General features: G+C 31.2%; 2 protein-coding genes across 5 annotated transcripts in view; both read right to left on the bottom strand.

Moving 5' to 3' along the window:
• The window catches only part of LOC126890563 (cilia- and flagella-associated protein 251-like), a 438,236-nt gene that overhangs the window by 190,833 nt on the left and 219,505 nt on the right, over positions 1–27,898 (bottom strand). The gene's annotated exons all lie outside the window — the stretch shown is intronic.
• The window catches only part of LOC114328246 (beta-1,4-glucuronyltransferase 1), a 228,063-nt gene that overhangs the window by 115,358 nt on the left and 84,807 nt on the right, over positions 1–27,898 (bottom strand). For both annotated transcript variants that reach the window (XM_028277038.2, XM_050659605.1), the window contains exon 2: positions 5,596–5,637. The gene's annotated coding sequence lies outside the window, so the exon portion shown is untranslated. The remainder of the gene's footprint in view (positions 1–5,595; positions 5,638–27,898) is intronic.

Genomic DNA, 27,898 nt, shown 5'->3' on the forward strand with positions numbered 1-27,898 from the left:
TAGCAAAATACAAGGAAAAGTTATTTACCAGCAATTTTATTGCTAGAATCGAATCTTATGATTGTGTATATTAATAATATAGGTATGCAAAGTCCGCAGATAGTGTGCTACTTTTTTTATAAACAAAATGGCGCCCGAAAATCGTGTTTTTTCAATTTTTGCTCTATAACTCTAAAGATTTTAACTTTACACCAAAAATACCCAAATAAAAATTCACCGTAATTAAATTCTGCATAGAAACGTGTTTTCAATCTTTAAACAAAATCTTTAAGTTTTAACTAAAATTTTAGATAAGTAATTGTTTATCAATAATTAAATAACTTGGTAATATAAAAGCTCTTTTCGTATAGATTATAATTCCATAAGCCGGTGGAAATTGAATGAAAAGTTTAGCAACAATTGAATTGTTAATTCAAAATTTACGGTCGCCATTATAACCACAATAATTATGATACATAAGAATAACTATGATTTTTGTATAAAAAGACACTGTACCTATCTAATGTACTTTAAATAATTGAAATTGGACTATTTAAGCGGCCTTAGGAATATTTTAAAATTATAAACAATTTTTTGGCTTATAAACAAATAGAATATCTCGGGAAATATTAAATTAAATTAAATCATAAAAACGGTATTGGAAAAAAAGCGGCAGGGTGCTTCTTTTAAAAGAAAAAACGTTTAATTGTGATGAGTGGTTCCTGAGATACAACCGGTCAAAGTTGACCGGCATTTACGGCAAAGATATATAGGATCATAATGTTCAAACCATCACCTTTTTATTTTTGTCCTCTTTCTCCACACCAATTTTATATCTTTAACATATTCATAACATATATTATTATAATAAAAACTATCGATATTACGAGTGAAAATTACCAAAAATAGCAAAATTCCAATCAAAAATTATTTTGTAGAGAAGGTAATGTCAAAGTTCAAAATAGGTATACGTTAAAAAATTCATTTTCTCGGCTTCCCATGGAGCAATTTCCTTCATTCTTTTTTTGTTCCCCAATAACTCGAGTACAGCCATCTAACTAACGCATTATTAAATGTCAAACTTGCTTTTGTTTTGTTATAATAGATTAATGTATTTATAAGAAAAGAAAACTACATATTTTTCCAGTTTTAGACTTTTTTAGACAAACTTTTTTACTACAAGTGTACCTTTAAACATTAAAAACATAAATATTCTGATTTGAAAGCTGTATATTTAAACAATCTTTATTTAAACAAAATAACAATTTTTGTTATAATAAATAAATTAATTTATTAAAACAAAACAAAAGTAACTTTCGAAATTTAATAATGCGTTATTTAGATGGCTCTACTCGAGTTACTTGGGAACAAAAGAATGAAGAAAATTGCTCCATGGGAAGCCGAGAAAATGCATTTTTTTAACGTATACCGATTTTGAACTTTGAGATTACATTTTCTCCAACCTAATTTTTGAATGGAATTTTGCTATTTTTGACAATTTTCACTCGTAATATCGATAGTTTTTATTATAATAATATATGTTATGAGTACTTTAATGATAGGAAAATTGGTGTAGAGAAAGAGGATAAAAATAAAAAGGTGATGGTTTGAAAATTATGATCCTATTGTTTATATCTTTGCCGTAAAATGCCGGTCAACTTTTACCGGTTGTAACTCAGGAACCACTCATCAAAATTAAATGATGATTATTTAAATGAGAATAGGGGTCGTGTGTTAGTTTATTTAAAAGGTTATTTAATTCTCTATTCAGTAATATACACATTAACATAATTATTGATAGAGGATGTCCAAACAAAAATTTTAATTAAATTAATTGACACAAAAAAGAACGAATGTAATTTGTTCAATTCAAAATACAGTTTTCTGCTGTCAGAGAACAGAAAAAATGTTTATTTGACAAATAAACTTTTTTTCTATTATTATTATTATTATTATTATTAAAGAAGGAAAAGGAGCCGAGGTCTAGGACCTATATAGCTCCATTTTACTAAAAAGAACTATGCAAAAAGAAACCTAAACTTAAGACTACATACGACTTATAAATTAATTTAATTTAAGAAAAGAAAAATTATTGTTCCCGTGGTACAGAACTAAAAGAGTCATATTTATTTTTGAAGCAATTTACAGATACAGCCCCGACGACGTCGTGTGGAAGTGAGTTCCAGGTATAAAATATTCTATTGGATATAGAGTTCTCACGACATTTACTGTGAAACTGTTGTCTGGCTAATTTGTATGGATGACCCCGCAATCTAAGGTCGTTACTCAAAGGGAAGAGATGTGATAGATCTATCCCAAACCTTCCCTGTAACGCTCTATAAGCAATTATTAAATCCCCACGAAGTCGTCGGTCCATAAATGTAGGATAATTTAAGTAGGTTAACCGTTCTTCGTAGGAAGGACGACGACGGCCATAAGGAATTCTTGTTGCCCATCTTTGCACAGATTCAAGTCGATCAGAATCCCTTTGCCAGTCGACATTCCACACGGGTCCGGCAAACTCTAAAATAGGTCTTACATATACACTAAAGAGAGCAACAAAATTTTTTGGCGATATCTTAGAGAAAGTCTTAGATAATAAGTAAACTGATGTTCTAGCTTTATTGCATACCGACTGGATATGTTCAGACCAAGATAATGTTTCCGTCACAAGTACCTACACCCAAGTCTTTTTGCTGCGAAACAGTTTTTAGAGAAACATTTGAAAGTACATACCGATTCCTTGGATTGTTTTTACCTAAATGTAGAACTGCACACTTGGATGTGTTTAATTGCAAGCACCAATCGTCTACCCACTTAGCAACCTCTTGAAGGTCGGTCTGTAATTGATTGTAACCAGAAAAGGGATTTGCATATAACTTTGTGTCATCAGCGAAAAGCGACATGTTACTTTTAAGGTGAATTGGCAGATCAGCAACGTACACTAGGAACAAAATCGGCCCCAACACTGAACCCTGCGGAACGCCACTGTATACACTAAACATTGAGGAATAACAGTCACCAACGCGTACACAAAATTTACGGTTTATTAAAAATCCTTTAATCCACTCAAGTAAGTTTCCTCTAATACCGTTATGTTCAAGCTTAAATAGTAGTCTCTTATGAGGAACTCGATCAAAAGCCTTAGCAAAGTCTAAATATATAATATCGACAGGTTCTACGACCGTTTAATAACATGCTCATTATTCGCTATTTTTTCATAGATAATAGCACTCATTACTGTACCCGTGAGTAATAATTCATTACTCACGGGCTGAAGTTACTCACGGGTCATTACTCACGGGCTGAAGTTAGAGTCAAGTGACGCATGCCACTTTTAATATTAATCGTATATTTATAAACTGCAAATAAAATTACTTAAAGTTGTTTATTTAATACAATAATTATTGTAATTTATATCAATAATTAATTTCAAAAAATTTTTAAAGGAGTTTTAACTGTTACAATGTCAGTATATTTTTTACGTTTATATCTTATTTACTAAAAATTTTGACGTTTATCATTTATTTTAGTGACAGTGACATTAGCTCATTTTATTTAAGTTAATTGGAATTTATAAGTAATATTGTGTTTATTTTTTGAGTTATATTGTGTTAAATATGTTATAATATATTATGTATAGTTATATTATTATATTAGATATAGTTAAATGTAAATATACATTATAACTATTGAAATACGTCCACCGACAACAGCCATTTCCTATTTATTAGATTAATTGACAGTAGGTACAAATTTAAGCTTATAATTTTTCGGAAACGAATAGAACTTATATTGACTATTTCTAGTTGTATTTTTACAATAAATAATAATTTGGTAATAGTAGGTAACCAACTATTCAGCCACGCACTAGGGTTAAATAGCATTTAGATATTCTTGTAAATTATTAGGTATAATTTAAATCTTGAGTAGTTGATGATTAAATTTTTTACTAATTAAAATAAAAAAAGGTCGTAGAAAAAGCATAGTATTCTACTCGCATGTAATGGCTATTACTCACTCTGATGAATTACGACACTCGCCTACGGCTCGTGTCGCAAACTTCATCATCGTGAGTAATAGCCATCATTACATGCTCGTTGAATAATATACTAATAATTTTCGCTTAAATTCAATGTTTAAGCTGCCATCCATCTGCCCCTTAGCCGTTTGCAGCAATGAATTTAAGCGAAAGGAAAGGTTTACTTGTTAAATAAATATTTTTTCTGTTTTCTGGCAGCAGTAAAATGTATTTTGAATTAAAAAATTACATACATTCTTCTTTTTGTGTAAATTCATTTTATTAAATTTTTTTGGACATCCTGTATAAATAATTATGTTAATGTTTATATTGCTGAATAGAGAATTAAATAACCTTTCAAATGAGCTAGCACACAATCCTTATTCTCATTTAAAAATGAGACGTCACTAGTAAGATACCTAATATGTCAAAAATCATAATTTAAAAATAAAAATCGGCCTGTTTCAGGATTTGTCCTTAACCTTGGAATTCTACCTGGGGTACTCTTGTACCCCAGCCTTGTTTGTAAGTTACACCAATTTGCAGTAGTGGGCGTGGAAAATATGAAAATAAACTTGTAGATAATAATATAATAAAATATTTTTGTATACAAAATAAATTCTTAACATGTGATCTTTAACATTGTTTTTGTCATAGCTTCTTAAAACATACATATATAAATATTTAAGGTCGATGTCGCAGATTGAGTTTAGAAAATAAGTGTAGCAATCCAGGGTTAAGTCGCCGCCTTACGAAATAACGAATTAGTTCCTTTCATTTGCACCATACTGCATAACTTCATCAAAAATTGATACAAATTTATCTATGTAGGTTAAAATGATAGCTTTAAAATGAGGTGCTTTAAATCTTTTTACGTTGAGCAAAAGCAAAGTTACAAGCAAAAATGTCAGACATAGTCGCTAATTTGTTATTTTTTCTTGTGTAATATGTAAATTTACAATATCTAAGCTTCTATGAGACCGATTTTAATTTTTCAAAGTGTGTTTGGTTTGCTTTTTTAGAAGAAACAGAACTTGATTTGAAAAAAGGGTATATAATTATTAGTTTATTAGTTAAGCATTTAATCAATTAAATAATTGTTAGTAACAAATTCCTGCCCAAAAATTCGGATTATCATGAAGATTTGGATTCAGCAGGTCAAAGCTGGTAGGTTATAATGTGTCAAGTTTATGCAAAAGTAAGTAAAACATAAATTTTGTGTTTAAATTCAAATTGTAATAACACTTAAATTTCGTAACAAATGCATACAATAATTCTAGAGAAGAACCATATATGAATAACACACTAGAAAATACTTCACTTAATAATATTTAATGACCAAATCTGCAAAAATGTAAAGAACGTTCGCATTGAATAACAAAAAACTTTTCTGACTGCATTTAAGATGCAATCTCAACGTCTAAATGTCAAATATCTGCCGGCCATATAGTTAACTAATCTCCTCGTTTCGCCATAATCTCTTTTTTGTTTCAAAAGGAAATAGAAGAAACGACAATTTCATTATTAGCATTAAGTTTAACATAATGTATTAACGGTTTTAATACTAACATTAACTTTTATGGCATTCTTCTTACCTAATCCCAAGACGATCGTATTCGAGCAAGAACTGCAATCATCTGAAATAAAACATCAAGTAATTAGAAAAACGGCTCGTATAATTAAACTTAGACAAATCATAAAATATATAGTGTGGAAGGCACTTATGGAATAAAATTATTTCTGTCCTTGTTTTAAAAAACTATAAAATCTCTGAGACCCGTCGATTTTTATTTATAAATGTGCGCTTTTTAAACATAAATTTAAATGTACAGGGTGATTCACGCAAGCATAGCATAGACAATAACATTTAGACCACTATAAATACGAACGAACACTCTGTACATGTCCGAGTCTCTTTTGTCGACCATATTACCCTCTCCAAACTCTCACTCTTAATCAATCAGGGTAGAGACAAAACGTAGCTTCATCTGTAAATAACACAGAACTTCATTCTAGTCCAAGCTGTAGGTGAAAAATAGGTCGATTTCAGGATATAATTTAGGAATTTTTGAAACCTATCAGGTGTTGTAAAGGACGATGCCGGGAATAACTTATACTAAAATGTAACCAAAAATTTTGTGCGGTTTTTTATTTATGATGATTTTCAGTTGTTAAATTTGCAATTTTTAAAGATTTTTAATTTTGCAGCTTAGGATATTCATTTTAGAGAAAAAGTTTTCAATAGAAAATTGTAGTAAATTAGAAAACCTACAATTTGCGCTATTGCAAGTTTAATTTCGTTACTACGTTATTGCAAAACAGCCTGCGGAAGGTTCAAAATGGCCGTTTTTTGCAATTGCGTTATTTATTGTAAAAATATTTTTTATATATTTTTTAAGGCTTTAAAATGAAGATCTTTCAATACTAAACATAAAAAAATTTGTAGTGCCCGATTTGTGAACTTGTTGCTTAGATATTATAATTTGTTTATCCCAAGAGGTCAAATGTCCAAGGCTATAACTTTTTGAAAAAAAATCGTACAGAGTTAATCCAAGATCCACTCTCCTTCTAAAGACTTATATTTTCATATTCTGATAAATAAATGCGTATAACATTTTTCAACCTCTTATTTCGGGTTTGAAAATAAGGGGGCAAATTTCGTTATAAACATTTAGAAATGAAGCCGCCCCTGTACATCCAATGAGTTTCTTACTTGCAGTTTACTGTTGCTGAAGCCAAAATAAAGATTCAAAACCAAATAAAAATATTCTACGACCAACTGAAGCCGAGATAATTGTTTTTGTTTTCTTAAATCGTAGTGACTTTATTTATAACAATTAAGAAATTATTTCACAGTCATTGACTAAAGAAAGACTGATATTATCTTAAAATAAAAATTATTTTGACCGAAAGTTACATTTAATTGTTAAAAATGATTTTTAAACTGTAGTGGAGATTTATTTTTCGTTTCGACTGTGATTTATTGTGTCGGTTGCCCTTAGCAACGGCTAGCAACTTATAATACATTGAATCACGGTTTTCGCTTTAAATTTTAAAGCACCGCTTGGATTGACATGAAATTTGGCAAACACATAGATAATATGTTAAAGAATAAAAATGATATTGGGCCTCTGTGTGCTTTTGTCCTAGGGGTGAGTTTCACCCCTTATAAGGGGTGAAAAAATATATATTCAAAATAAGTTCGGAAATGGATAAAACGTCTAATTCTAAGCACCTTTTGTTCTATAGCATTTTTTCACCAAGTTAATACCTTTCGAGTTATTTTCGAGTAAATACCTTCATTTTTCAACAACAAAAAAGACACGTTTTAGGCGGTTTTTGACAAATAACTCAAAAAGTAAGTATTTTATTGAAAAAAAAGAGTTTTAACAAAAATATAGCAAATTAAAAATTGAAAAAAACGGTGTACGCGTGAAATCTCTAGACCCAGTAGAAACAAAGTTCTAGCTAATGAAAAAGAGGTTCATATCCGTCAAATTTCAAAGTGAATTATTTCAACGTGAAGTAACCCAAAAATCATGCACTTTTTGGAGAAAAATCATTACAACTTTTTTAAAGTGTTTAAAAAAATATGTATATCTGTTTTAAAAAAAAGTTTATAGCATCAAAAGTAAGCAAGTTACACTGAAAATAAAGTTGATCTCTTTTTTTTTGGTCAAAAAACTCGGGAAAGTCACCCCCTAATTAGCATCAAAAATGAAATTAATCAATTTTACTTCAATGTTGTGTTACTCGTGTATGTGTCGTTTATGTCTGTAAGTTTCATCGGTTCAAAGTGCTTATTTTTGAAGGAGCAGTAGTTAAAAGGCCTTGAACTAGTCAATAATCACGAGTGTATGCAAATTTAGAACAGCCATATCTTAACAAATTTTTGCCTTCCAAAAAAAGCAAAAAATCCAAAAATATTCGTAACAGCAAAAACTAAATTTTTTTACTCTTTGTGATTTTTGGTCACATTAATAAGTTTTAAGTTATTTAGAAAAAAACATTTTTTTTAAATTAAAAATTAAAACAGATTTACTATAAAACAAATTATTTTAAATAAGATTAATTTAATTTAAGATGCTAATTGGGGGTTGACTTTCGAGTTTTTTGACCAAAAAAAAGAGATCAGCTTTATTTTCAGAGTAACTTGCTTACTTTTGATGCTATAAACATTTTTTAAAAACAGATATACATATTTTTTTAAATACTTTAAAAAATGATTTTTCTACAAAAAGTGCATGATTTTGTGATTATTTCACGTTGAAATAATTCACTTTGAAATTTGACGGATATGAACCTATTTGTCATTAGCTAGAACTTTGTTTATACTGGGTCTAGAGATTTCATGCATACATCATTTTTTTCAATTTTTAATTTTCTATATTTTTGTTAAAACCCATTTTTTCAATAAAACACTTATTTTTTGAGTTACTTGTCAAAAACCGCCTAAAAACGTGTTTTTCTTGTTGTTGAAAAATTAAGGTATTTACTCGAAAATAACTCGAAAGGTATTAACTTGGTGAAAAAATGCTATAGAACGAAAAGTGCTTAAAATTAGACGTTTTATCCATTTCCGAACTAATTTTGAACATATATTTTTTCATAATTGATGGATTCGACCGTTACTTGATGGAAGCTCATTTTATCTCACAATAAAACACTGAAAAACGTTTGTTTTCTATACTTCCACCCACAATATATTTTTTCACCCCTCATAAGGGGTGAAACTCACCCCCAGGACAAAAGCACACAGAGGCCCAATATCATTTTTATCATTTAACATGTTATCTATGTGTTTACCAAATTTCATGTCAATCCAAGCGGTGCTTTAAAATTTAAAGCAAAAACCGTGCTACAATGTACTATAAGTTGCTAGCCGTTGCTAAGGGCAACCGACACAATAAATCATAGTCGTAACGAAAAATAAATCTCCATTACATTTTAAAAATCATTTTAATAATTAAATGAAATTCTCGGTTAAAATAATTTTTATTTTAAGATAATATAAGTCTTTCTTTAGTCAATGACTGTGAAATAATTTCTTAATTGTTATAAATAAAGTTACTACGATTTAAGAAAACAAAATCAATTATCTCGGGTTCAGTTGGTCGTAGAAAATTTTTATTTAGTTTTGAATCTTTGTTTTGTCTTCAGCAACAATAACCTGCAAGTTAAAAACTCATAGGATGTACAGGGGCGGGTTTAGTTCTAAATGTTTATAACGAAATTTGCCCCCTTACTTTCAAACCCGAAATAATAGGTTGAAAAATGTTATACGTATTAATTTACATCAGAATATGAAAATACAAGTCTTTAGAAGGAGAGTGGATCTTGGATTAACTCTGTACGATTTTTTTTCAAAAAGTTATAGCCTTGGACATTTGACCTCTTGGGATAAACAAATTATAATATCTAAGCAACAAGTTCACAAATCTTCATTTTAAAGCCTTAAAAAATACATAAAAGTTATTTTTACAATAAATAAGGCAATTGCAAAAAAACGGCCATTTTGGACATTTCGCAGGCTGTTTTGCAATAACGTATTAACGAAATTAAACTTGCCAATACAAATTGTAGGTTTTTTAATTTACTACAATTTTCTATTGAAAAGTTTTTCTTTAAAATGAATATCCTAAGCTGCAAAATTAAAAATCTTTAAAAATTGTAAATTTAACAAATGAAAATCGTCATAAATAAAAAACCGCACAAAATTTTTGGTTACATTTTAGTATAAGTTATTCCTGGGATCGTCCTTTACAACACCTGATAGGTTTCAAAAATTCCTGAATTATATCACGTTTTTTCACCCACAGCCTGGGGTATTCCTGTAAGCTCCAGTGTATATATTGTTGTGCCCACCTTAATCTGAGTCCACGATTTCCATAACGAAACATGGAAACCCTCAGTGGGCGTCTGACGTGCAGGCCAGCATCATGTAATCTAATCCTCAAAGTTCGGTCATATGTCATATTATACAGTAATGTTGTGGGTATTTTCTGAGGCTCCATAAAGTTAACGTTCAGTTATATGTGAATACTATGATATCTATGTCTTACGAATGCCAAAAGGAAGAAACGTCTTAAGAGTTTCGCAAGCAGGAGAGCAAAGGAAGAAAGGAAGAGAGAGGCGACAAAGAAAGTGGTTTGATGCCGTCCAGACTGACACAGAAGAATTGGATACAAGGACTGGAGAGAACAAGTGAAGGAAAAAGTGAAAGACTCTAGTCAAGACTGTCGAAGCCTAGGGCCTCTTGTGTCTATAAGGTCTGTATAGACGGAGAGGCAGAGCTGAAAAATCTATTTGAATTTACTAAAGCTAGATTTTTCACAGTTGATTACTGTGAGTGTGTAGAGAAACATACTGCGGTCGGTCAAGCGAAACGTAGAACAGGGGTTACTGAGAGGGTATCAAAGTTGCTTTCCTACAAAGGTAATTATTTCCATTTACTAAGGCTGAAAATCAGTACACACATTCTAAATTAAATATAAATAAAAGTTATTATAGTCGGTCAGCTGTATGACGGGACAGAGCCGGTCGGTCGGCCCCAATAGTCGATTGAGGAAATGACGCATTTTGGCTCGCAATTTTTTCGTCCAGTATGAATTTACTTGAAATTTTTACAGAATGTAGGGAATAGTCCAAGGATCATTTTCTATATCATGCCGCTATCATACGCTAAAACCTTGGGGGTGGTTGCCACGCCATCTCGGGGGTGGGAATTTTTTATTACATTTTAACCATGGAAAAAGTGATTCTAAGAAAAAAATGTTTTTTACATTTTCTTCGTAAAACTAATATTTTTCGAGTTATTCGCGCTTGAAAATAACAGTTTTTCGACGAAAAAATCGACTTTTTTAGGGGGTTTTTTGAGAATACCTAGAAAAATCTGCATTAATAAAAAAAACTGTGGATATCGAAATTGTATCTTTTAGTAACACAAACCAAATTCTTTTCCAATAATATCTTTAAGACCAATACAAATTGAGATACGCCATGTTAAAGGTTAGCTTTTTTCGTCAAATGCCTAATTTGAAATATTCAAAGTAAATAATATTTTTTCAAGTATACAATTAGACCTTTTAAAAAAAATAATAAAAAGTTTCTAGCATGAAAATTAAGTGACTTATAATCAAAAAAATGTCGGTACCTGCTTTTCTCTACGAAAAAATCAGTGAAAACAACCCCCTAACTACCATCCTAATTCAAAATTGGTCTTCACCTTTATGTAGTTCCTTTTATATTTATATTGTCAATATACTCAAGGAGTTTGACCCATTTAAAATTCCTAATTTTGGAAAAATATTATATCTCACTGTGTACTGATTTTCAACCTTAGTAAATGGATTTAATTACAATAAAAAAAAATGTATACTATTTATTTTATTTAATTACATTCGTAGGAAAGCAACTTTGATACCCTCTTAGTAATAAGACCCCTCAAAAATGATTTTGTAGGATTTTTAAAGAGCTATAAGACTGTGTAAATTAAATTCCGTCAGATGCCTTAGTTTTTAATTGGGCGGGTTTAAAGGGCTCGAATGAGGGGGTGTTTGCTGGTAAATAGAGGTTCTAAACAGCTATATCTGGCTAACTATTCACTGTAATGAAAACCTATGCATAAGGTAATTTTAGTCATTAAATTTAGTAGTTTATAATTTTTTTCATATCTTCAGTATTTTCGGAGATATTTTGAAGTAAAAGGTGAAAAATACAAAATTGCAAAAAATCAATTTTTCTTTAAACTCCAATTTTTCCAAAATTAGGCATTTTAAATGTCAAACTCCTTGAGTGTATTGATAATATAAATATAAAAGGAACTACAGAAAGGTGAAGACCAATTTTAAATTAGGAAGGTAGTTAGAGGGTTGTTTTCACTGATTTTTTCGTAGAGAAAAGCAGGTACCGACATTTTTTGTAAGTCGCTTAATTTTCATGCTAGAAACTTTTTATTATTTTTTTTTGAAAGGTCTAATTGTATACTTGAAAAAAGATTATTTAAGTGGGGGATTTACCTTATCAAGAGCAAGACCTGCGGGGATTCGGTAAAGGCGGAGGTAGATATTTTGCTACTGATAGGCGGAGCGTATATACTATAAATTACGTTTCTTACAATAAAGTAATCTCCCTTATCTCTAAGTATAATAAATACGAGGGGATTTGAAATCTTTGAAATAAGTTTAAAGACTTATTTTGCAGTCTGCAATAATAAGGAAATAAGGAATACCTTGTCATGTACTTTCCAATCGGCGGAGCCACTTTATAGAAGCAAAATATTGGATTGCAAAGAGTTCGTAGTCCTGCATTTTTAAAGCTTATTTTTGATTTTAGGCTCACGAAAAAATTATGTAATGTAGGTAAAAGTCCAATCTGTGTTCTTGTGGAGAGAGTTTTTAAAAATTTTATTTAGGTTTCCTTAAAAAAAATTGAGAAAAATGGGTAAAAAACCGACATTTTACCAATTTTTTTTAGAAAAAACTAAATAAAATTTTTAAAAAATCTCTCCATAGGAACACAGATTGGGCTTTTACCTACATTACATATTTTTTTCGTCATCCCAAAGTTAAAAATAAGTTTTAAAAGTGGGGGACTACGAAAGCGTTTCAAATACTGATATTTACAAGGTAAATCCCCCTCTTAAATGATTTTATATTGAGATATTGTTTCGGATTATTGCCTTTTATAAAAAATCTTACAGGAAAAATATACACAGTAACCTATCTATGACAAAATTTAAAATCTCTGTCATCTTAACAGTCAGAGATAAAAGTTGAATTATTTTGAAAATTCCACACCTGTAATTTTGAACCAATCAAAATACGTTATTTTGACAGATCACCATGGCAACGGAGGTATTTTATCGGAAATTTTTTGCTCGTGGGGTACCCAACAGCGAATTATAGTGGAAATTTTTTGACGTTTACAATAACAGAACATTTTTGACAGACTGGTTTTTATTTGTTTACATAATTTAGTTTTGATTAATTTTCTATCACTTGTAGTTACTCAAAACTTATGTAAAATTGAAGAATATACTATTTTCTATCTTGAAATGGTATTCCCATTCAACTAAAATGAGTAGAAATTACGAATTTGACAGCCTAAATAATTGCTGACAAGCTATGGCGCGCTATTAATCTGTTCATGCAGCTTTGGATTTTCAAATGCAAATTTGGTGTGGAATTTTCTTACCGAATACCACGCGAAGTCAAATTAATATCCGGAAATTTTTTTTGATCATGAATATTTTTAGAAAATTTCCCTCGTCTGCGACTCGGGAAATTTTCAAAATATTCTATATTAATATAAAACAATACTTTTTGAGTTATTAAAGATCAAAGATTTTATTTTTTCGTAAAAAAATGCATGTTTTAAAGCAGTTTTTCACGTATAACTCAAAAAATATAAGCTTTTAGAAAAAAGTTATTATTACCAAAATTAAAGATAATAAAAAATTGAATACATTTCTCCTTTAAAGAACTACACTTATGTTAATTCAAAGTAAGTTATTGGTAATTGAAGGTATATTTTTTTCGATGAGTACGCAAATCTAAGTATTCAAGCTTAAATAACGGGAAAACTATGCATTTTATAAAATATACCTACTTAACACTTGTCAAAGTACTTCGGAATAACTATCAAATGAGATCCATAAGACGTTAATAGCATCAAAATTAAACAAGTTATGATGAATATAAGAGAACTTTTTGGAATTTTTTTGGAAAAAGTGAAAAATAAAACATCGCCATTTCCACAAAAATTAAAATTTATAGAAATCCTTAAAAGAGTTTCTTTATATTAGCATAAGTAATGATTTTGACAATTTTGACCGGTTTAGAATACATGTTTTTGAAAAAAAGATATAATTTAAAAAAATCAGAATTTTTCAGATTGTCGTTATTTTCATTTTCTTTTAATAATAACTCCAAAAATACTCAATATACGAAAAAAATTATATATAATCAAACTTTATTTTTTTCTGTACCAAATATTTTGCCTTTTTTAGTATTTTTGTAGGGTACAAAATAACCGAGATAGAAACGTTTTAATCTTAAATTTTGCCTGCGAGAACCATGTAACTGGGCAATTTAACCTTTTATTATTAAAAAAGTAAGGGGTCTAAAAGATTAAATTTAACGTGGTTTAGAAGCCCTTAGTTTTAGCTTTCAAATGGTTTTTAGGCGAATCTCATGTCTCAAAATTAACGGAGTTATTTAAAAAAAAAGAACAATAACATTTTTTGGAAAAATTTTTAAAATATGTCTTTTGAAAAATTTTTGGAGCATAAATTTTAATGCTATCAACTTGTTCGTAAGCTCATCTAATAGATATTTTTAAATACTTAGACAAAATGTTTAATAAGTTTGTGTTATAAAATGCATAATTTTCCCGTTATTTAAGCTTGAATACTTAGATTTGGGTAGTCGCCTAAAGAAATATACATTCAATTACCTATAACTCACTTTTAGTTAACACTAAAAGGTTTTTCTAGTAAGGGATTTATTTCGTATTTTAATATCTTCAATTTTGGTAATATTAACTTTTTTGTAAAAACTTATAATTTTTGAGTTATTTATGAAAAATCGTTTAAAAACATGCATTTTTCTCACGAATAATTAAAATCTTTGATCTTTAATAACTCAAAAAGTTTTATTTTATGTTAATAATTTTATATAACAAATTTTGCTTATAATTTGTCTCTCTACCGCAATATGGGGTTATTTTTAATAAAATAATTTTCACCCCCGAGAAGGGGTGGCATCCACCCCCAAGGTAAAAGCGCAAGTTGACACCATGTCATTTTTGTTCCTTGAGATATCCTCTAACCACTTACCAAATTTCATCCAAATCGATGGAGGTTCAACGAAATCGGAGGTAATAGCTCATATCCACCTTCAGTGACTCCACTAATATTATTAATACTTAATCCCTTGCATATGTTTTTATGAGGCTTGTTCCAACTAGCGGTCAAACCAGTCAGAAACTATCAGCGAATAGTCGACCTTATGACTGCATTATGTTCTCGCACTGGCCAACTGTTTGCCGACGATTTCTGACTAGTTTGACTGTTGGTTGGAACAGACCTATTGTAATACCAAAAATACCACTGTCAGACACTAAACCTAATAGATGCAAATATTTTATTCTACAGGGAAAAATAATAGTTACTTATAAAAGTCAAAGTGTGATTCCTCATTTGAAGCTATTTTTATTGCCAATTTAATGCAATAAAAAATAATCTTGAAATCAACACCAGAAAAACAACAATTTCAGTTTTTAGTTAATTTGATTTATTAAAATGTGATTCCTAATAATTATTTTATTTTTTGCATTGAATTACTAATTCTTTTTTATATATTAGAATATTTGCTAATATTTTAACTTGAAAACTAATGTCAGATTTTAATAACTAAATAAGATACAAATATACGTAGCGATACAAATATTTTATATAAAGAGAACACAAAAATTGCTTATGAAGGTACCAAAGATATATAGAAATAAAGGCAAAAATTAAAAAGTATTTTTCATCGTTCCCCGGTAAACTGCAAACATCTGTGAATGAGTTTATTATCTTTAAAAAATATTAGTTCCTTTACTTTCCAATCGGCGCGCCGATTGGCTCCGCCGCGGCGGAGCCACTTTATAGAAGCAAAATATTGGATTGCAAAGAGTTCGTAGTCCCCCATTTTTAAAGCTTATTTTTGATTTTAGGCTCACGAAAAAATTATGTAATGTAGGTAAAGGTCCAATCTGTGTTCCTGTGGAGAGAGTTTTTAAAAATTTTATTTAGGTTTCCTTAAAAAAAATTGAGAAAAATTGGTAAAAAACCGACATTTTACCAATTTTTTTAGAAAAAACTAAATAAAATTTTTAAAAAATTTCGCCATAGGAACACAGATTGGGCTTTTACCTACATTACATATTTTTTTCGTCATCCTAAAGTTAAAAATAAGTTTAAAAAGTGGGGGACTACGAAAGCGTTTCAAATACTGATATTTACAAGGTAAATCCCCCTCTTAAGTTTTCTTCTAAAAATGCAAATTTTTCCCATTATTTGGCTTTGAATATTTCAAATTGTGCATTTGACGAAAAAAGCTAACCTTTAACATGCCGTATCTCGGTTTGTATTGGTCTTAAAGATATTATGGGAAAAGAATTTGGTTTGTGTTACTAAAAGATACAATTTCGATATCTACAGTTTTTTTGATTAAATGCATATTTTTCTAGGTATTCTCAAAAAACCCTCTAAAAAAGTCGATTTTTTCGTCGAAAAACTGTTATTTTCAAGCGCGAATAACTCGAAAAATATTAGTTTTACGAAGAAAATGTTAAACACATTTTTTTCTTAGAATCACTTTTTCCATCAAATTCCATGGTTAAAATGTAATAAAAAATTCCCACGCCCGAGATGGGGTGGCAACCACCCCCAAGGTTTTAGCGTATGATAGCAGCATGATTTATAGAAAATGATCCTTGGACTATTCCCTAGCCTCTGTGAAAATTTCAAGTAAATCCATGCTGAACGAAAAAATTGCGAGCCAAAATGCTTCATTTCCTCAATCGACTATCGGGGCCGACCGACCGGCTCTGTCCCGTCATACAGCTGACCGACTATAATAACTTTTATTTATATTTAATTTAGAATGTGTGTACTGATTTTCAGCCTTAGTAAATGGATTTAATTACCTTCGTAGGAAAGCAACTTTGATACCCTCTCAGTAACCCCTGTTCTACGTTTCGCTTGACCGACCGCAATATGTTTCTCTACACACTCACAGTAATCAACTGTGAAAAATCTAGCTTTAGTAAATTCAAATAGATTTTTCAGCGCTGCCTCTTGGTCTAGTAGTGCTGTTATAAGATGATGATGATTGGCAATATGTTCCGATTTGTATTTTTGATCCATAATTCAATAATCCATTTTTATCCACTGATCCATCCATAATATATAAGTAATCCCCGCTTTTAACCCCTAACTACTGATATTGATGTTACAGGACGTAGACTCGTGACATGCTGTATGTCATACCGTTGCCTACTTTCCTTTGTTTTCAATATGAATGTGTCTTATATCACTGTATTTGTCTTTTACATCAACTACGTAATGGTTCTTCACACTGCTGTTGAATAAATACTGCTCCAAATAAAATAAATAAAATAAACTTTATGTTTTTCACGAAAATTATGAACGCATGCATAATATTAAAAAAATGGTGGAGGTTCTTGCAAAATCCTTTATAAACTGAATTACAAAAAAACTTGAGAATTGGTAACTAAAAAATAGTAAAATAATTTTGAAAGCAGTTGAAAGTACTGAACAAGAACAACTGGAGGGAGTTGCTGCCATACTAATTGCCAATTGCGAAATAACACACTGGACTGCTTTTAACTATAGAAACGTAAACACTCACATGCGGTACGTGATACCGCAAGAAAACTTTACGTCAACGTAGCTCACAGAGTAAGCGAACGGCTCCACGGGCGAGAAATTGACGCTAGCAGTAGCCGTAAAACGAACTTAAGGTTCCACGGAACGGAATAGGAGTAGCCGAACTGAACCGACTACGGACAAGTCCTGTAGTCGGTACAGTTCGGCTATTCCTATTCCGTTCCGCGGAGCCTTAAGTTCGTTTTACGGCTACTGCTAGCGTCAAATTTCTCGCCCGTGGAGCCGTAGCCTAAGAAATGACAGGCGCTTAACGCGCGTTTTGATAACGTGCGATTACAACTACATACATTTTACTTGAGACCGTTCACATGCTAACGCGCGTTTTAAGTCAACGCGTGTTGGCATGTGAACGGCTTCAAATAAAATGTATGTTGTGTTGGAATTTACTTAATACTCAACTATAATATATTTTTGTTGTGTTAGAAACACGTGGAGTCTTGCTTCATGGGAGGCCCACTTCTTAGAACCATTAGGCCGATACCCTCTTACGTAAAATTGCATAAAGTATCATGTTACAAGGGATGTGAATGCGAGAAATGTGTTTTAGTTCGGTTTGGTATTTAGTCTGTAAGAATATTTTGTAGAAGAAACACATATCTTAATTTCTTTGTATATTATTGTTATAATATGGTTCGGTGAAAATAAATAGTTTTTACTTTTATTTGTACCTTTCATTATCTTCTATTTCGGACATCTTGGATATTAAAGCACCCTATGTAACGCACAGCCGGCACAGCTGAATGTGGCTGAATTTTTATGTACAGTGTTGCCATGCTGTTTTCTATATATTTCTTTCATAATTTCAATCAATGTTAAATGTACCTACAAGAATAATATAATAATAACATTTACTTCTCCGTCATTATACTAGGTATAATGACAAATGAGGTGTCAAATTAAAGCTTATAATCCAAGGATAGTACTAAAGGTGGGAAATTAGATCTAGGTTGTCTGTCCATCTGTCTGTCTGACCGCGAATATAACTCCTCCGTCACTATAACAGGTAGAATGACAAATGAGGTGTCAAATGAAAGCTTATAATACAAGGATCGTACTAAAGGTGAGAAATTTCTCACCTTTAGTACTATCTTTGGATTATAAGCTTTCATTTGACACCTCATTTTTCATTCTACCTGTTATAGTGACGGAGGAGTTAAATTCGCGGTCGGACGGACAGCAGAACAGACAGCCTATGTCAAACTTCTCACCTTTAGTACCATCCTTGGATTATAAGCTTTCATTTGACACCTCATTTGCTGTTCTACCTGGTATAGTGACGAAGGAATCATATACGCAGTCGGACAGACAGACGGACAGACAGCCTAGGTTAAATTTCCCACCTTTAGTACCATCCTTGGATAAGCTTTCATTTGACACCTCATTTGTCATTCTACCTGGTATAATGACGGAGGAGTTGAGTTTGCAAACAGACAGACAAGACGGACGGACGGACAGACGGACGTGGACAATTCAATGTTTTCACATTTTTTCAAAATTGGTGAAAACAACAACATAATAAACTTTACTTAATTGGTGTTTCAAAACTACCTACTTTTAACGCATTACACAATATTACAAGGTTTCTAGCAAGTTAAACGTCACAATGATTTAAAATAATCAAGTAAAAACCTATATATACATAACATATTAGAACATACCTAAAATACACAAAAATGATACATTTCACACACAAATATAATATCACAAAAATTGTAACGTGATAGTATGAAAAAATAGAGGATACGGCAACGGTGTTACATGTGACGGTCGGATCGAGTCGGAACCAATGCCAATATCTACACAGACATATTAGGGTGCTATCCAAGATGTCTTCTATTTCTAATATGTTGTAATCGCGCGTTATCAAAACGCGTTAAGCGCCTGACATGTGAACGGGCTCTAAACTATACTAAAACTGCAGCAATTGAGAGCAGGTACAATTACACATCACTTACAGGTACACAGATGGGGATCTTAGGAATTTACCTTAGAAGGTTTTACAACAAAATATATTTTCGGCGCGGTATGGCATAACGCATGTCAGTGGTTACAACGGGTTAAAAAGAGAAGACAATGAACACACTAGAAACCTTTTTTTTTGTCGCTTTGTCGCATATAACTTTGAAAAACATAAATTTGTTGACCTATGACAATGTACTTATTTTTGTTCTTTTTATAGATGGAAGATTATAAAATCATCGATATTTCACAGGACAGATTTTATTGACCCCAAATGTTCTTTGTCTCGAAATTATGACAAGCCTGGGTGTCGTGCAGATTTCGAGATTTCGTTCGTGTTACCACCAATTTTAATGTTGAATGTTAAACTGCTATTAGAGTTCCTGATGTTAGTCGACAATCTGTTATTTTGTAACTGCTGCTTAAAGTAAACAAAATTTATCCCATTAGGTTAGGTCATTCGGTAGAAATGAGCTACCCTACCCATTTAGTCGAGGAAATGAAGCTGAAAAAATGGCAAAACCTCGCAATTTTTTCGTCCAACATCGATTTGTACCAAAATTTGGGATTAGGCTCATTACACCCTCTAGTTCATTTTCTATATTGAGCCGTTGTACGCTTTTGGTTTTGTCAGGGTGAAAACTACCCCTAGTTGTAAAAAATTATAAAATAACATTTTAAACTTTAATATTGTCAACATTTGGTTCTTATTAGTTACATAATGAACGTTTTATGCTTTAAAATATACTATCATAATATTTCAACCCTTAAAACCACCCTTGTTGGAGCTATTATAAAAAATTTACTTATCCTAAAAGAATAATTTTGGCTTGCATCGATTTACATAAAAATTTGGAATTAGGATCATCTCATTCTGTACTTCATATTCTATATCATGCTTAAGGGCGTTGATTATTTTCAGGGGTGTAAACAACCCCTTTTTGTCAAAAATTATATAAAAACATTGTATACTTTAATATGGGTAAAATTTGGTTTTGATTGGTTAAATAATGATTGTTTTATACTTTAGGATATATCATAATATTTCAACCCTTAAAAACCACCCTTAATAACATTACAGTTTTTATAAGTAGATATTTTAGAGACATAAAAAAATAGAATTAAAGAATTACAAAAACATTTTTTATTTACACAAAAATACGAATTTACAAATATGTACAAATACAAATAGTTTTTAGTCATCTTCCAGTATAAGAACCGGTTCTGTGGTAATATACTATTGTGTATCAATTTATCAATCACAGATAGAATAAAAAAAATATTTTTTTTTATATAACGCGGGCACATAAATTTGATACACCCTGTATATTGATTTGTAAATATTTATTAGAAGTTAGCTTTCACGTAGTAGGTTTCTCCTTGATGAGTTTTTCCCTAAAGACTTAAAGACATTTGTTAATAAAAGTGAAGTGAAAGTTATTTAGGATTATTATTTTAAACCGATTGTTTATTACGGGAAAGGTAGAAGCCATAGGTAATTAGTTCTTAGAAAATTAAGGTAAAGAAAGTTTGGAATTTTAATCTCTTTTTGTTTAACCCCGAGTAAATTTTGTAGAATTTCCCGAAAGTAATTATTATGATGGTAGGAATATTTTTGAAAGTATGAGTGGGTTCTTCGAATGAAAAAAAGAGTGGGGAAAAAGAAATGTCTCTGATTGGTTTGACAATTTGGAATGGGAAGGAGAGAAGGTTGAATTTTCAGATAGTTTTGGAAAGAGGGATTATTGTGTTACCGGCATTCGAGAAGAGCAGTCAAAAGTTTTCGTGAGTAGTTCAGAAGCAAGTACTAGTGGTTTGTTTTGATAGTGAGAGTAGCTGAAAAGTGGAACGAGAGACAAATCAAATCGATAAGAAATACCTCTTTGATTCTGTAAAGTCCAAGAGAATAAGAATTATCGTTATTAAAATTATTTGTGACACCAAGTAAAAAAGATACTTGGGTCTCAGGAGATTATTGTTGAGAGAAAGAGAGGAGAGAGTTTTGGAGTTTATTGAACGAGTACTGGCAAAAAGAGGCCTGGCTTGTGTTTTGGAGAAATAGTTGCTGGTATCCTGCTGGATTGTTTGCTGAGAACGGAGAGGGCTTTGATTGGTAGCCTAACATAATCAACAAGGAGGAGCTGTTTGGGTCAAGAGGAGACATCATTGTGTGTGAATCATAATGGTCAGTCAATAACCTATGTGATAGATTTTCTTTATAATCAGAAGTTAAATTTTTTTACGTAAAAGCATATGCATTTAAGATTCCAAGTATAAGTAATTTGCGAATACCAAATTTGTTTGTTTAGCTTGTTTTTTTATTAAGGGTATCAAGAACAAAGCGATAAATATTTGTTTGAATTAGATTAATTTACATGGTAAAAGTTTCTTTTGGACAGTTATGCCCACAGGATTTAATTGATAAATTTATAGAGCATTGCTTTTGATAATAAAGGTATTTGTATGTGTATTTATGATTTTTCTATTATTTTCCTTTTCCTATTTTATCCCGATAAGGATTAACTAAGAGATACTGAAGCCACGAGAAAGGATAAGTATAACCTAAGAGAATTTAATTTAATGTTTTTTTTTTTGACAAAAGGCACCCTGAGATTTTTTTGTTAATATTTTTATGTATGATTTGCGTTAATTAAATAATTGATCAAATAAATAATAATTAATATAAAAGTAATAGAGAACAGATCATAACAATACATACATTGAAAATTATCCATAAGCGGACTATCCGAATTTTTCGAAAAAAATAATTCGTTTTATAAACATAGCTCCTTCATTTTTGGCGGTGAAAAGATTTTTCAAAAATGACTTTGTAGGATTTTTGAAGAGTTATAAGACTGTGTAAACTAAATTCCGTAAGATCCCTCAGTTTTTAATTAGGGTGGGTTTAAAGGGCTCGAATAAGGGGATGTTTGCTCGTAAATAGAGGTTTTAAACAGCTATATCTCGCTAACTGTTCACTGTAATAAAAATCTATACACAAGGGAATTTTAGTTATTAAAGTAGCTACAATTTGGTAATCTATCATTTATTTCGTATCTCCAGTATTTTCGGAGATATTTTGAAGTAAATGGTGAAAAACGGAAAATTCCAAAAAATTAATTTTCCTTTAAACTCCAATTTTTCTAAGATTAGGCCTTTGAAATAGGTTAAACTTCTTGGGTGTATTGATAAGGTGATAAGGTAAAGACCAATTTTTAATCAAGAGGGTAGTTAGGGGGTTGTTTTCACTGATTTTTTCATAGAGAAAAGCAGGTACCGACCTTTTTGATCACAAGTCGCTTACTTTTCAGACTAAAAACTTTTTATTACTTTTTTTTGAAAGGACTAATTGTATACTTGAAACAAAAAATTTAAATTTTCCTCGAAAAATGCAAAGTTTTTCCGTTATCTTTGAATATTTAAAATTATGCATTTGACGAAAAAAGCTAACTTTCAACATGCCATATCTCGGTTTGTATTGGTCTTAGCGATATTACAGAAAAATAATTTGATTTGTGTTACTAAAAGATACAATTTTGATATTCACAGTTTTTTTGATTAAATGCATATTTTTCGAGGTATTCTCATAAAACCCTCTAAAAAAAGTCGATTTTTTCATCGAAAAACTGTTACTTTCAAGCGCGAATAACTCGAAAAATATTAGTTTTACGAAGAAAATGTAAAAAACATTTTTTTCTTATAATCACTTTTTACATCGATGTACATAGTTAAAATGTAATAAAAAATTTCCGCCCCCGAGATGGGGTGGCAACCACCCCAAGGTTTTAGCGTACAGCGGCATGATATAAAAAATGATCCTTTGACTATTTCCTACCTTCTGTGAAAATTTCAAGTAAATCCATGCTGGACGAAAAAATTGCGAGCCAAAATGCTTCATTTCCTCGACTAATTAGGTCGGTATACCTTTAACCGGGACGTGTAGTGACCCTAGTGATATATAGACCATCCTTCTAATGTTTAAAATGCCTCAACTCAGCATGTAAGTTGCGACCATAGCCTAGTACTATGTAAAATGAGAATCATTATATTATGAAATACATCATACTCAAGACAGCGATACCAACACAAACAAAAATTAGAGTCAAGGACTAAACAGGAAATCACGGAATACTCATACAGAAAAAGAATATCAAAGAAGTCTCGTCCCATTTTCTTTACCAGTTTTTCCATTCTCTTTTGTTTCTTGATATCCTTTCGATTCATTCCATATTGTTATTTTCTTTTGGATTATTTTCTAAGGTTCTTTTCCATGTAAGTATGGTCTTCCTTTTCTTCTTTTTGCTGAAGCCTCGCTCATAAGCTCTTCTCAGATACTTCTATTCTTCTTCTCCCTTCTTGGTTCCACGGCAAGTGAGTCTTGGCCGCGTTTATTATTTTCCTCCACTTTTTTCAGTCTTGTGTACCAACACAAACAAAAATTAGAGTCAAGGATTAAACACGAAATCCACGAAATATTTATACAGAAAAAGACTATCAAAGAAGATTGTTGACAATGGAATGTTAGAAAACGATATCATCGATGCAAGCTTGGAAAAACTCAAACATAACATAATTATCGCAACAACAGAATCACTTGGAGAGAGGAAAGTAGTAGAGGAAATGAAGACGAAATGTGAAGAAAAAAAGAAATAGTCCAGGAACCAAAGCTTTTCACCTCGCAATTTTTACAGAATGGATCAATTTGCTTGAAAATTTGAGAATAAGTAGTGGATAGTCCATGGATCAAAATCTATATGATGCCGACAGGCGCTTTTACTATGGGGGTGGTTGCCACCCCATCTCGGGGGTGGAAATTTTTTATTATATTTTGACCGCAAAAGTTAATAAAAACATTCATTCTAAGCAAAAAATGTTCTATACATTTTTTTGATAGAAATAATAGTTTTTGATTTATTCGCTATCGAAAGTGTTAGTTTTAAGTATATCTAAAAAATCAATGTTTTTCGATGGTATACTCAATTACGATTCACTTAATTTTTGCCGTAGAACAAATTTTGTCAAACCAAGTTCTTGGGAATTAAATTACCTACAATTTCATATTGTAACATTTTTTCGTATCTCTGATGCTAATCTTTCTATTCTGAAGAAAATGACATTTTTTACCAAATTGCAAACATTCGTTATTCGCTTTAAACTTCAGTTTTTTAAAAACTAATCATTCTAAGCCAGTCAAACTTCTAGAATCTATTAATAATATATAAATAAAGAAGAATAAATAAGTCCAATGACTAAAAACACCGCTAACTTACATTATTAAGCTTCCCATTGGATTTCTCTTTTTTTTTCAAAAAAATATATTGATTTTTTAACTGTAACTTTTTAATTTTTTATCTTGAAAGTTAGTTAAAAAGAATTTTGTAGGTTTTTACAAGATCTATAAGGCTATTAATATTAAATCATTTTAAAATTCTCAGTCACAAAAAGAGGTGGCATTGAAAGTTGAACCACGAACAACAGAAGTGACGACAAACGAAGAAATAAACAGGGTGGAAACAATAAACGAAGGAAGAAGTGAAATCTATGTGAATCTAGAAGTGAATCTATGAAATCCGAGAAGCTGGTTTTATCACTTAGTATTCATTGCCGAGATGTTGTTTCTACTCTTCGAAAACTACACCGTAAAAGTAAATATTTACTTCTATCGTTTGTTCGTCACATGTAGCGTCCACCTCTAGATTGGATTAGATTAAAGTACAGGGCTGGATTTACATATGGGCTGAATTAGTGTTGCCCAAAATCGGTCTTGGTCTTGTTCTTGCGTTTTCGCAAGACCAAGACCAAGACCGCCTAGTTTTAGCAAGACCAAGACTTACCCTGCAAGACTTGAGCAAGAACAAGACTAAGCCTGCGAGACTCTTGCGTCTTGCAGTTAGAACTGAGGGTCGTTTTAGGGAGTATATAAGTTCGGCTATATTCTAAGATACTCTACTCTATGAGAATCAAAAAAAATTGTAAATTTTTTTTCGAAAATTGGATTTATAAGCATTACGAACAATACCATAAACATACATAGGGAATCAAAATATCCATTAAAAAAACACTTGACACATTTGACATGTACTCAGAGGTCATTATGTATTATAATATAAAAATAAAATATTTTGTACATGCTTTCCCAGCAGCCGACTTCTTCGCTCTGAAACTAATGGTCCAGGTTTTGAAAATAGTCGTCTTCTAATCGTAACATAACATTCCTGCGTTGCGACGTCTACAGTAATATCGAATATTGTATACAAACTTTTTAAAAATGTGTCACCTTAGCTAATAGAAAATATACTTAATAATAAGTACATATATAAGTAATTCATTTTTTTTCAATATTAGTTTTCTAGGAATCCAAACACCAGAAATCTTATCGGTATACATATTATAGACTATTATGTATTGTTTATGCTGACTGTACTATGAGGTCACTCGGCTAAACAAAATTTGCTTAAAACGGCTTAAAAGTATCATAAGATAATGATATGAGACAAAAGTACAGATAATGCCGGATATCGTGTAAACAAAATACCGAAATATTATTTTAACGATATTCACTTCTCCAAGAAATGAACGCACCACGTTAAAAACGGGTCATTTTTAATGTCTCAAATTTCCTAAACCTGTTTTCCGATTTAAGTGTTTTTTTTATATGTTGTCTTATTCTTTATAAATATTGCTGTAATAATATTTTTGCTAGATAGATCAATCATTGTCATTGTATACTGGGTGTGCCAATCAAACTGTGTTTTTTCTCACTCTGTGGAATATTCTAGCATTATGCTAACTTAGCATAATGCTCTAGCAACTCTAGCATAATACTGAAATTAAAACCAAACTATGTATAGCCTTCTATTTTCTTAGATGTTTTTTTATTCATTATCTTATATTGGACAATAAAAAAGTTAGGTACTTTTTTAACGAGCCATGTTTTTCATCAATACAGGATGTTTTTAAATAAGTATGGCAAACTTTAATGGGTAATTCTGCACGAAAAAGTAATGACAGTTTGCTTCATAAACGTTTACTTTATAAATGTATATGTATTCCCTGTTTCCTAAATAGGGGCTGTTGAAATTTTTCTTACAAACTGACGATTTATTTATTGCTCAAAAACAGGTTATGCAAATGAAACTTTGTGGGTTTTAAAAGGTAGTTTTAACTTTAGTTAGTTAGAACATAGACAAGTATCACTTAGATCGTGGGTTCAAACCCCACGCGGTGTCAGTTGTTTAGATATTTATTAATTTGGCCAGTCTTTACTAGGGCTATGATATTCAAGCTTAAAATGTACCTCTCTGTTACGTTGTTCTAAGATATGCAATAGGCTAATGGGCACCTGCGAGACTTGCAAGAATCTTGCTGCAAGACCAAGACAGGGAGCGCAATACCAAGACCAAGAACCAAGACCAGGTGTACTGGTGCAAGACCAAGACCAAGACTGTCTAAGTCTCGTCTTTTGCATTTGGGCAACACTAGGCTGAATGGGCTATAGCTCAGGTCGGCAAATTTTGGTAAGAAGGTAAAAATGGCAGTGGGGGGGGGGGCAGCAAATTGTGGATAGTCCTTCTTCTTCTTTAAGTACCGTGCCCAAATTTTAGGCGTGGGTAGCTTCCATGACATTTTGCCGATATCGTTCTCGATCTTGTACGGCATGTAATAGTTGATCTGCTGATAAGCCAGTCCATTGACGAAGGTTTCGCAGCCATGAATATTTCTGACCAATTCCTCTTTTTCCGTCGATTTTTCATTGAGTATTTACTGCAGTATCCTGTATCTGCTACCTCTCATTATATGCCCCAGATATTCAAGTTTTCTCTTTTTATCATCTTGATTAAGTCACCTTCGCCTTGACCTACTCTGTTTAAGACTTCTCTGTTTGAAATGCGTGCCAAGGGCGGCAAATCTTCAAATCCGCCTCAATTCTTGCAGCAAGACCAAGACCAAGACCAAGACCGCCTTTTGGTTGCAAGACCAAGACCAAAACCAAGCTTGCAAGAACAAGACCAAGACCAAGACCGAACCTTGCAAGACCACGCAAGACCAAGACCAACCTGCAAGACTCTTGCACTTTTTTGAGAAAAATTGGTTTTTATTATTTAACTTTATTTTTTTAGTTCAATAATATATACTCACATTGTAAGAGACCTTAAACAATATCGAATTTTTAAAATACATAATGTTTTGGTTATATTTTTAAGTCGTTTTGATTAAGTCAAACGGTTTGCATTTTCTCAACCTTCAAAGTGTCCAAAAGGCAAGTTTTCAAACGGCGACAGTTCAAGGACAATTGAAATTACTTGTAAGACAAAAAAATGTAATTATAGATAGGGTAATCCATTTAAAAAAATGCAATTAAAAACGGTTTTTACGTACCAGTAGTTTTCGCTTTTTTGTCTAATAAAAATACTGACACTTATTTCAATTCTTTTCGCATAATCGAGGAAAAATGTAGGTCGTTAAATTTAAAATGAATACAA

The sequence above is a fragment of the Diabrotica virgifera genome, chromosome 8 (assembly GCF_917563875.1).
Source record: "Diabrotica virgifera virgifera chromosome 8, PGI_DIABVI_V3a".
NCBI lineage: Eukaryota > Metazoa > Arthropoda > Insecta > Coleoptera > Chrysomelidae > Diabrotica > Diabrotica virgifera.